The following is a 10,998-nucleotide window of genomic DNA, read 5'->3' as shown; positions in this document are numbered from 1 at the left end:
TAACAAAGGGCTCTGACCTTTTTAAACACCATTTTTAATTGGTCAACGTAACCTTTTAGAGACGCTGTGAAACAAAAGGAGCGCTCCCGGGCCGACTCATTATCCCGCTCCAGATCTCTGTCCGTCAGCGTTCAGGGACACGAGCAGGAGGTCTATCGGATTAGAACAGGGACACAGTCCAGAGTTAGACTATTATTATTATTATTATTAATAATAATAATCACAGTGTTCTATTTCTATTTAGTTCCACTTCATTGTTCCAAAGTGTCTCTATTGGTGTTTTTATGAGCTGTGAGTGTTATTTAGGAGTGTGAGGAAAACTTTAAAGTCTTTAAACTGTAAAAACAGAGATGAATGACTTTGATCAATGATTGATCTGATCTGAGGCCACAACATTAGATTATCAGCATTTAGAATAATCACTAAATCTGAGCATCAACACTGGGAACAACTGTTGTTTCATTTTGTGTGTAATTAGTAGGGATGAGCGAGTACAGCACCATCTGTATATGTACAGTATCTGTACTTGGAGTGGGTGGGGCCTAGCCTGAAAGTGTGCGGGATTTAAATCAGAAGTGGGTCGGGATGTATTGAAATGGGCGGGGCTTTAACCGTTAAGTATTTTTAAGCGTTCAATTGATATGGGTTGATCAGAAATTGTTATATTTATTGCTGATTATTAAAGTATTTACAGTCAGACTGACAGACAGACACAGCTACAGACACACAATGACCATTTACATTCAATCTAAGCACAGATATTGACTCGTATTACTCGTATAATACTCGACAAAAGTGCTTTATCCATACCGGATACCTGCTCAACTCTAGTAATTAGCGTCATTTCAGTTCTCGCTTAGTTTATTTTTCTGTTATTTTTGTGTGTATTTGTCGTCATACAGTATTTGGTTTTGCAGTGAATTTGTGTTTTTCTTGTCATTTTCTATAGTTTTTTCTCCATGTGTGTGTTCTTGTGTGTAATTAACGTGTCACCACATGCATTATCACGTTGTTGTGTGTAACTGTATTCATTTCTGTTCTCGCTTTTGTTGATTTTTTTGGGTATTTTTGTGTGTATTTGTAGTGGTCATATGTGTTTTTGCAGTAAATTTGTGGGTTTTTGTTGTCTTTCCTTTCATTTTTCTCTCATTATGTGTGTTATTGTGTGTAATTAGAGTTATCACGAGCCTGTACTATGAAGCTGGATCAGTATATCCTGATTTATCTCTGTTAGCTTCACCCAACCAAACATTCTCTGACAGAGAGCAGCTGTACTATGAAGCAGGATATAAACACGTTCACTAAGCCAGGTGATTTTAGCCTGGCTACATGTGCGCTACTGTGACAGGGGGCAGAGTTAGCAGCGTCAGACCAATCACAATCACAGACAAACTGTGGAGAGCAACTTACGTCACTAATGAGGAATAATTCTTTAAAAAATATGAAGAACCAATAATTCACACTGTTGCTGCAGCAAAGGCATCAAGAAATTAATGCAGGAATTTATAGATTGAGTCACATACACACGCACACACACACACACGCACACACACACGCACACACACACACACACACAGGTAAAACAATGGACGCTCAGACAGAATCCGATCAAAGATCAGGAGCTGAAATAATGAACTTGATCCTGAGCAGCTGCTGAAATGAATCCAGGAATCATTAAATCCCTGCTGAGCGCTGACTAAGAACCCATTAAAATTAAAATTAGTTAAACCTGAATAATACATTGTTCTCACATCAGAATAAATTTACAACTCAGAAGTCACAGAGTCGTCTTCACACAGTCACGACCAGAACTCCTGGACTCGTCTAAACCTCCATTTTGCATATTTCTATTGTATATTTTTGTAGTTGCCTTTTGTGTTTTACGTTGTGCATTTTTCTCACCATATTGTGTTTTTGGAGTCAATTCATTGTATCTTTTTCTGCAATTTTGGCCCTTTTTGTTGTCATTTTGTATTTTTTTCTGCATTCTGCATATTTTTATTTTTGTTTTTGATTCTTTCTGTATTTTTTTCTGTTTCTTCCCCAGACGGTGATCGGGTTAAATCTATGTTTGTTCCCAGTATTCCCAGTGACATCACCTCATTCCAACAAACATTTCATTTTTTTAACGTGAACCCCAAACACAATGTATTTAAAAGAAACAAAAAACTAAAGACAGAATCAACTGTGAAACCTTGTCATGATTTACATATTTTATTTGATTTAATATCGTTTCGTTCTTGGTCTCGACTCCCAAACGTCTTGTCTTGGTGCATTCTGGTTTTGGGCAGGTCTTGGTCTCAGATGGTGTGGTCCTTCCATCTGCTCCTCCATTTTTGCCTGCTCTCGGATCTGGTCAATGGTCTTTGGACCCTGGTTCACTCGACGAGGCACCCAATTGTTTGTTCTGAGGTCCAGGACATCCTGCATCATGAAGCGCATCCTTGAGGAGGTCTTCTTCTCTTTTACCATTTCCTCCATCTGTTGGAAGTACTGGTCCACACGATGCTTCTCCTTTTTCACGTCAAGTTCCTTGCCGATGGTGGACAGCAGCTTGCACAGGGCCTCCAGGGACTGATCGTCATGGTTTTTTAGAAGCTTCATGATACAGTCATGCATGATGACCTCTCTGATCATTTGAAGTTTAAATAACTCGCCGACGAACTTGATATTGCCAAGCGAGCGTCTCCTGGCCTTATCTTTAGCATCTTCTAACTCTTCCCGGACACGCTGCTTGTCCTCCTCCCCAGAGGCCGCTTCCAATTCTTGTTCTTTCTTCTGAAAGACCTCATTAGCGTCTTTGTCTTTTTCAAACTCCTTCTGACATCGTTTTAGAAGGAGCTTGCGAAAATCTGCTTGGCATCCTGGATTTTCTTCGCTTTGGACTTCAAGCCCATTAAGGAAGCTGCACATGTTGGCATAGATCTCTGAAAAAGCTGGTTCAGAGATGGCTTTTTCAAAGGTGAGGTCAATGACACCTTTTAACCTCTCTTCAGTGTCGATGGTCAGCATCTGTATCTGTGTCATGAGCTTCTCAAACTTCTGTGGGGTGAGTTTGTTCAGGATACTGCGGAACTGTTTGAGCAAGTCCCTTGTTTGCTCCGAGTCCCTCTCCTCCTGCTTCTTAGGTTGAGAGCTGCACACTGATTTGTTGGTTTTGGGTTTCCAGGCGTTCTCTGCCTTGTTTAGCTGCACGTGGTCATTAACTGACAGGTTAACGATCCTCTTCGGCTCCATTCTCTGCAGTGGTTCTCTGCTTCCTCCTCCCATGCCTGGATGTCCAAAGTTGGCAAATTGTGGCGTGAAGTCAGGGCCACGGTTCGTCTTAGGTTTGCACCAGGGCTCATGTGTGAGCAGAGGGTTTCTATTGGTCTTTTGGAGGATGACATCAGTTATGTCAGGGAGACCTGGAGGCTTGATCAAGTTGGCTGGGACGAACTGGAGTTGAAGCAGAAACTCTCGCTCATACTTCTTGATGACTGGCTTCCTTTGCTCCTCTTTGGACTGGTTCACCTTGTCAGGTGTGGTGGGCTGAGGAGAATCCTCCGCTTGCACAGGAGTTTCTGTGAGGGCGGGGGTAGCAGGCCGAGGAGGGAGTTCCTCTTTCTCTAGGGGGGGCTCCAGCTGGTGGGGTGCATGTGAGCTGACACTCAACGTCTCTGACTCCACCTGTGCCACACCATTGCTGGTGGAGGAAGGAGCAAGGGTCATTTCCTCTTCCACCTCTTTAGTGTCCACGCCTTCCTTGTTGGTAGGGATGGGGTCAGGGAGGGGTGCAGGGTAGGCAGGTATTTGAGGAGGTGGTGTAGCCTCCCCGGGAGGTGGGGGAGCATCCATACCATCACGAGGACCTGCAGGAACAGGACACTGCTGAGGCCTGGCCATACAGAGTCGGGGGCCATACTCTGCTATGAAGAAAATAGGTGTCATCATAAGATGGGCTGCTTTGTTTAGGGGTTCACCTGCAGCAGCCATTTTTCATCAGATTTAAAGCTTTTAAAATACACAAATATTGTTTGTTTAACCTCTATATACTCCAATCAGTGAGAGAGTTTGTCTAACCCAACCACTAGCACTAAGAGAAGCTATACTGAAAGTAATCATTGAATGGTTCTTTTTCCTTTCATCTTGCAGCCACGGCAACTGTTACACATTTGTTGGCACCTGTTTACTAAATTTATCCTCTGCAAGCGCTTTTTTCTTTTTTTTAAGGACCAAAATGTAAGAGTAAGGATAAACCTATGTTGCTATTGATTCACCATAGTTTGTGTTTGCAAAATTTGAAATGCTTAACTTGGCTAACGATTTAAAGTGTTTGCCTCAATTTTCCTGTTTTTTGGTCTGATCTCATTAGTTTTCTGAGGTTTGTTTGGGTCTGTTGGTTTATATTACTAGTTTGGTTTGTATTCATATGATTTTTACTTTGTCAAGTGTTCATTGTCTTGGGTCTTAGTTGTGGTTCCTTTGAGTTTGTGTCAGTACTGGTCTGTCTGTACACCTGTTTGGTTGATGGAATTATCAGGTCAGCCACAGGTGCACTGATTAGGCAATGGCTAATCACGGGCTGTGCTCAAAATTACAAACTAATGTAGTACAGACTATACACTCAATGAGTGTATACTGTCTACTATACTATTAGTGTGATTAGGATGGTGGCTGTTCCCACTGAAGTATACTTCCAAGTTTCCCAAGATGCATTTTAAACCTACAACAGCCAAAACCTGAAGCATCCAGAGGCTAAATATCTCTGTTATTTCTCCAACTTTGAAAGATCTGAATTTTAAATTTTAAACAACAAAATGATCAAGCAGAACTGGGGTGCCCCACTCCAGTCCTCGAGGGCCGGATTCCTGAGACTTTCAGATGTCTCCTTGCTCTAACACACCTGAATCAAATCAATGACTCGTTATTATGCTTCTGCAGAGCTTGATGACAACACATTGGTTTCAACTTGGAAGTATACTTCAGTGGGAACGGCCACCATCCTAATCATACTGATAGTATAGTAGACAGTATACACTCATTGAGTGTATAGTCTGTACTACATTAGTTTGTCATTTTGAACACAGCCACTTGATTAGCCACTGCCTAATCAGTGCACCTGTGGATGACCTGATAATTCCATCAACCAAACAGGTGTACAGACAGACCAGTAGTGACACAAACTCAAAGGAACCACAACTAAGACCCGAGACAATGAACACTTGACAAAGTAAAAATCATATGAATACAAACCAAACTAGTAATATAAACCAACAGACCCAAACAAACCTCAGAAAACCAATGAGATGAGACAAAAAAAACAGAGGAAATTAGAGCCAAACTTTTCAGTCAATTTACAGCTAAAAACAAAAAACATATTATGAATCAGTCACAGTAAATAGTTATGTCTGTAATCATTCATACAATGTCATTTTCCTGTGTTGCCCTAAGGCAAAAAAAAAACAAAACATGCAATACAGGGTTAGATTCATGTTACTTTTTTTTTTTTTTACATACTGTATGAGTTTATTTTTTGTCCATCAAATGTATTTAAAAGAAACAAAAAACTAAAGAGAGAATCAACTGTGAAACCTTGTCATGATTTACATATTTTATTTGATTTAATATCGTTTCGTTCTTGGTCTCGACTCCCAAACGTCTTGTCTTGGTGCATTCTGGTTTTGGGCAGGTCTTGGTCTCAGATGGTGTGGTCCTTCCATCTGCTCCTCCATTTTTGCCTGCTCTCGGATCTGGTCAATGGTCTTTGGACCCTGGTTCACTCGACGAGGCACCCAATTGTTTGTTCTGAGGTCCAGGACATCCTGCATCATGAAGCGCATCCTTGAGGAGGTCTTCTTCTCTTTTACCATTTCCTCCATCTGTTGGAAGTACTGGTCCACACGATGCTTCTCCTTTTTCACGTCAAGTTCCTTGCCGATGGTGGACAGCAGCTTGCACAGGGCCTCCAGGGACTGATCGTCATGGTTTTTTAGAAGCTTCATGATACAGTCATGCATGATGACCTCTCTGATCATTTGAAGTTTAAATAACTCGCCGACGAACTTGATATTGCCAAGCGAGCGTCTCCTGGCCTTATCTTTAGCATCTTCTAACTCTTCCCGGACACGCTGCTTGTCCTCCTCCCCAGAGGCCGCTTCCAATTCTTGTTCTTTCTTCTGAAAGACCTCATTAGCGTCTTTGTCTTTTTCAAACTCCTTCTGACATCGTTTTAGAAGGAGCTTGCGAAAATCTGCTTGGCATCCTGGATTTTCTTCGCTTTGGACTTCAAGCCCATTAAGGAAGCTGCACATGTTGGCATAGATCTCTGAAAAAGCTGGTTCAGAGATGGCTTTTTCAAAGGTGAGGTCAATGACACCTTTTAACCTCTCTTCAGTGTCGATGGTCAGCATCTGTATCTGTGTCATGAGCTTCTCAAACTTCTGTGGGGTGAGTTTGTTCAGGATACTGCGGAACTGTTTGAGCAGGTCCCTTGTTTGCTCCGAGTCCCTCTCCTCCTGCTTCTTAGGTTGAGAGCTGCACACTGATTTGTTGGTTTTGGGTTTCCAGGCGTTCTCTGCCTTGTTTAGCTGCACGTGGTCATTAACTGACAGGTTAACGATCCTCTTCGGCTCCATTCTCTGCAGTGGTTCTCTGCTTCCTCCTCCCATGCCTGGATGTCCAAAGTTGGCAAATTGTGGCGTGAAGTCAGGGCCACGGTTCGTCTTAGGTTTGCACCAGGGCTCATGTGTGAGCAGAGGGTTTCTATTGGTCTTTTGGAGGATGACATCAGTTATGTCAGGGAGACCTGGAGGCTTGATCAAGTTGGCTGGGACGAACTGGAGTTGAAGCAGAAACTCTCGCTCATACTTCTTGATGACTGGCTTCCTTTGCTCCTCTTTGGACTGGTTCACCTTGTCAGGTGTGGTGGGCTGAGGAGAATCCTCCGCTTGCACAGGAGTTTCTGTGAGGGCGGGGGTAGCAGGCCGAGGAGGGAGTTCCTCTTTCTCTAGGGGGGGCTCCAGCTGGTGGGGTGCATGTGAGCTGACACTCAACGTCTCTGACTCCACCTGTGCCACACCATTGCTGGTGGAGGAAGGAGCAAGGGTCATTTCCTCTTCCACCTCTTTAGTGTCCACGCCTTCCTTGTTGGTAGGGATGGGGTCAGGGAGGGGTGCAGGGTAGGCAGGTATTTGAGGAGGTGGTGTAGCCTCCCCGGGAGGTGGGGGAGCATCCATACCATCACGAGGACCTGCAGGAACAGGACACTGCTGAGGCGTGGCCATACAGAGTCGGGGGCCATACTCTGCTATGAAGAAAATAGGTGTCATCATAAGATGGGCTGCTTTGTTTAGGGGTTCACCTGCAGCAGCCATTTTTCATCAGATTTAAAGCTTTTAAAATACACAAATATTGTTTGTTTAACCTCTATATACTCCAATCAGTGAGAGAGTTTGTCTAACCCAACCACTAGCACTAAGAGAAGCTATACTGAAAGTAATCATTGAATGGTTCTTTTTCCTTTCATCTTGCAGCCACGGCAACTGTTACACATTTGTTGGCACCTGTTTACTAAATTTATCCTCTGCAAGCGCTTTTTTCTTTTTTTTAAGGACCAAAATGTAAGAGTAAGGATAAACCTATGTTGCTATTGATTCACCATAGTTTGTGTTTGCAAAATTTGAAATGCTTAACTTGGCTAACGATTTAAAGTGTTTGCCTCAATTTTCCTGTTTTTTGGTCTGATCTCATTAGTTTTCTGAGGTTTGTTTGGGTCTGTTGGTTTATATTACTAGTTTGGTTTGTATTCATATGATTTTTACTTTGTCAAGTGTTCATTGTCTTGGGTCTTAGTTGTGGTTCCTTTGAGTTTGTGTCAGTACTGGTCTGTCTGTACACCTGTTTGGTTGATGGAATTATCAGGTCAGCCACAGGTGCACTGATTAGGCAATGGCTAATCACGGGCTGTGCTCAAAATTACAAACTAATGTAGTACAGACTATACACTCAATGAGTGTATACTGTCTACTATACTATTAGTGTGATTAGGATGGTGGCTGTTCCCACTGAAGTATACTTCCAAGTTTCCCAAGATGCATTTTAAACCTACAACAGCCAAAACCTGAAGCATCCAGAGGCTAAATATCTCTGTTATTTCTCCAACTTTGAAAGATCTGAATTTTAAATTTTAAACAACAAAATGATCAAGCAGAACTGGGGTGCCCCACTCCAGTCCTCGAGGGCCGGATTCCTGAGACTTTCAGATGTCTCCTTGCTCTAACACACCTGAATCAAATCAATGACTCGTTATTATGCTTCTGCAGAGCTTGATGACAACACATTGGTTTCAACTTGGAAGTATACTTCAGTGGGAACGGCCACCATCCTAATCATACTGATAGTATAGTAGACAGTATACACTCATTGAGTGTATAGTCTGTACTACATTAGTTTGTCATTTTGAACACAGCCACTTGATTAGCCACTGCCTAATCAGTGCACCTGTGGATGACCTGATAATTCCATCAACCAAACAGGTGTACAGACAGACCAGTAGTGACACAAACTCAAAGGAACCACAACTAAGACCCGAGACAATGAACACTTGACAAAGTAAAAATCATATGAATACAAACCAAACTAGTAATATAAACCAACAGACCCAAACAAACCTCAGAAAACCAATGAGATGAGACAAAAAAAACAGAGGAAATTAGAGCCAAACTTTTCAGTCAATTTACAGCTAAAAACAAAAAACATATTATGAATCAGTCACAGTAAATAGTTATGTCTGTAATCATTCATACAATGTCATTTTCCTGTGTTGCCCTAAGGCAAAAAAAAAAAAAAAAACATGCAATACAGGGTTAGATTCATGTTACTTTTTTTTTTTTTACATACTGTATGAGTTTATTTTTTGTCCATCAAATGTATTTAAAAGAAACAAAAAACTAAAGAGAGAATCAACTGTGAAACCTTGTCATGATTTACATATTTTATTTGATTTAATATCGTTTCGTTCTTGGTCTCGACTCCCAAACGTCTTGTCTTGGTGCATTCTGGTTTTGGGCAGGTCTTGGTCTCAGATGGTGTGGTCCTTCCATCTGCTCCTCCATTTTTGCCTGCTCTCGGATCTGGTCAATGGTCTTTGGACCCTGGTTCACTCGACGAGGCACCCAATTGTTTGTTCTGAGGTCCAGGACATCCTGCATCATGAAGCGCATCCTTGAGGAGGTCTTCTTCTCTTTTACCATTTCCTCCATCTGTTGGAAGTACTGGTCCACACGATGCTTCTCCTTTTTCACGTCAAGTTCCTTGCCGATGGTGGACAGCAGCTTGCACAGGGCCTCCAGGGACTGATCGTCATGGTTTTTTAGAAGCTTCATGATACAGTCATGCATGATGACCTCTCTGATCATTTGAAGTTTAAATAACTCGCCGACGAACTTGATATTGCCAAGCGAGCGTCTCCTGGCCTTATCTTTAGCATCTTCTAACTCTTCCCGGACACGCTGCTTGTCCTCCTCCCCAGAGGCCGCTTCCAATTCTTGTTCTTTCTTCTGAAAGACCTCATTAGCGTCTTTGTCTTTTTCAAACTCCTTCTGACATCGTTTTAGAAGGAGCTTGCGAAAATCTGCTTGGCATCCTGGATTTTCTTCGCTTTGGACTTCAAGCCCATTAAGGAAGCTGCACATGTTGGCATAGATCTCTGAAAAAGCTGGTTCAGAGATGGCTTTTTCAAAGGTGAGGTCAATGACACCTTTTAACCTCTCTTCAGTGTCGATGGTCAGCATCTGTATCTGTGTCATGAGCTTCTCAAACTTCTGTGGGGTGAGTTTGTTCAGGATACTGCGGAACTGTTTGAGCAAGTCCCTTGTTTGCTCCGAGTCCCTCTCCTCCTGCTTCTTAGGTTGAGAGCTGCACACTGATTTGTTGGTTTTGGGTTTCCAGGCGTTCTCTGCCTTGTTTAGCTGCACGTGGTCATTAACTGACAGGTTAACGATCCTCTTCGGCTCCATTCTCTGCAGTGGTTCTCTGCTTCCTCCTCCCATGCCTGGATGTCCAAAGTTGGCAAATTGTGGCGTGAAGTCAGGGCCACGGTTCATCTTAGGTTTGCACCAGGGCTCATGTGTGAGCAGAGGGTTTCTATTGGTCTTTTGGAGGATGACATCAGTTATGTCAGGGAGACCTGGAGGCTTGATCAAGTTGGCTGGGACGAACTGGAGTTGAAGCAGAAACTCTCGCTCATACTTCTTGATGACTGGCTTCCTTTGCTCCTCTTTGGACTGGTTCACCTTGTCAGGTGTGGTGGGCTGAGGAGAATCCTCCGCTTGCACAGGAGTTTCTGTGAGGGCGGGGGTAGCAGGCCGAGGAGGGAGTTCCTCTTTCTCTAGGGGGGGCTCTAGCTGGTGGGGTGCATGTGAGCTGACACTCAACGTCTCTGACTCCACCTGTGCCACACCATTGCTGGTGGAGGAAGGAGCAAGGGTCATTTCCTCTTCCACCTCTTTAGTGTCCACGCCTTCCTTGTTGGTAGGGATGGGGTCAGGGAGGGGTGCAGGGTAGGCAGGTATTTGAGGAGGTGGTGTAGCCTCCCCGGGAGGTGGGGGAGCATCCATACCATCACGAGGACCTGCAGGAACAGGACACTGCTGAGGCGTGGCCATACAGAGTCGGGGGCCATACTCTGCTATGAAGAAAATAGGTGTCATCATAAGATGGGCTGCTTTGTTTAGGGGTTCACCTGCAGCAGCCATTTTTCATCAGATTTAAAGCTTTTAAAATACACAAATATTGTTTGTTTAACCTCTATATACTCCAATCAGTGAGAGAGTTTGTCTAACCCAACCACTAGCACTAAGAGAAGCTATACTGAAAGTAATCATTGAATGGTTCTTTTTCCTTTCATCTTGCAGCCACGGCAACTGTTACACATTTGTTGGCACCTGTTTACTAAATTTATCCTCTGCAAGCGCTTTTTTCTTTTTTTTAAGGACCAAAATGTAAGAGTAAGGATAA

At 43.1% G+C, this 10,998-nt stretch overlaps 3 pseudogenes; all 3 read right to left on the bottom strand.

The window, feature by feature from the left end:
- Positions 1–1,920: 1,920 nt before the first annotated feature.
- On the bottom strand, positions 1,921–3,975 carry LOC114460388 (eukaryotic translation initiation factor 4 gamma 1 pseudogene; annotated as a pseudogene).
- A 1,628-nt stretch (positions 3,976–5,603) lies between these two features.
- On the bottom strand, positions 5,604–7,436 carry LOC114460319 (eukaryotic translation initiation factor 4 gamma 1 pseudogene; annotated as a pseudogene).
- A 1,548-nt stretch (positions 7,437–8,984) lies between these two features.
- LOC114460189 (eukaryotic translation initiation factor 4 gamma 1 pseudogene) lies at positions 8,985–10,736 on the bottom strand (annotated as a pseudogene).
- Positions 10,737–10,998: the final 262 nt, after the last annotated feature.

This window comes from Gouania willdenowi, chromosome 1 (genome assembly GCF_900634775.1).
Source record: "Gouania willdenowi chromosome 1, fGouWil2.1, whole genome shotgun sequence".
Classification (NCBI taxonomy): domain Eukaryota; kingdom Metazoa; phylum Chordata; class Actinopteri; order Blenniiformes; family Gobiesocidae; genus Gouania; species Gouania willdenowi.
The sequence above is the reverse complement of the archived record's forward strand: the minus strand, read 5'-3'. Positions and strand labels throughout refer to the sequence as shown.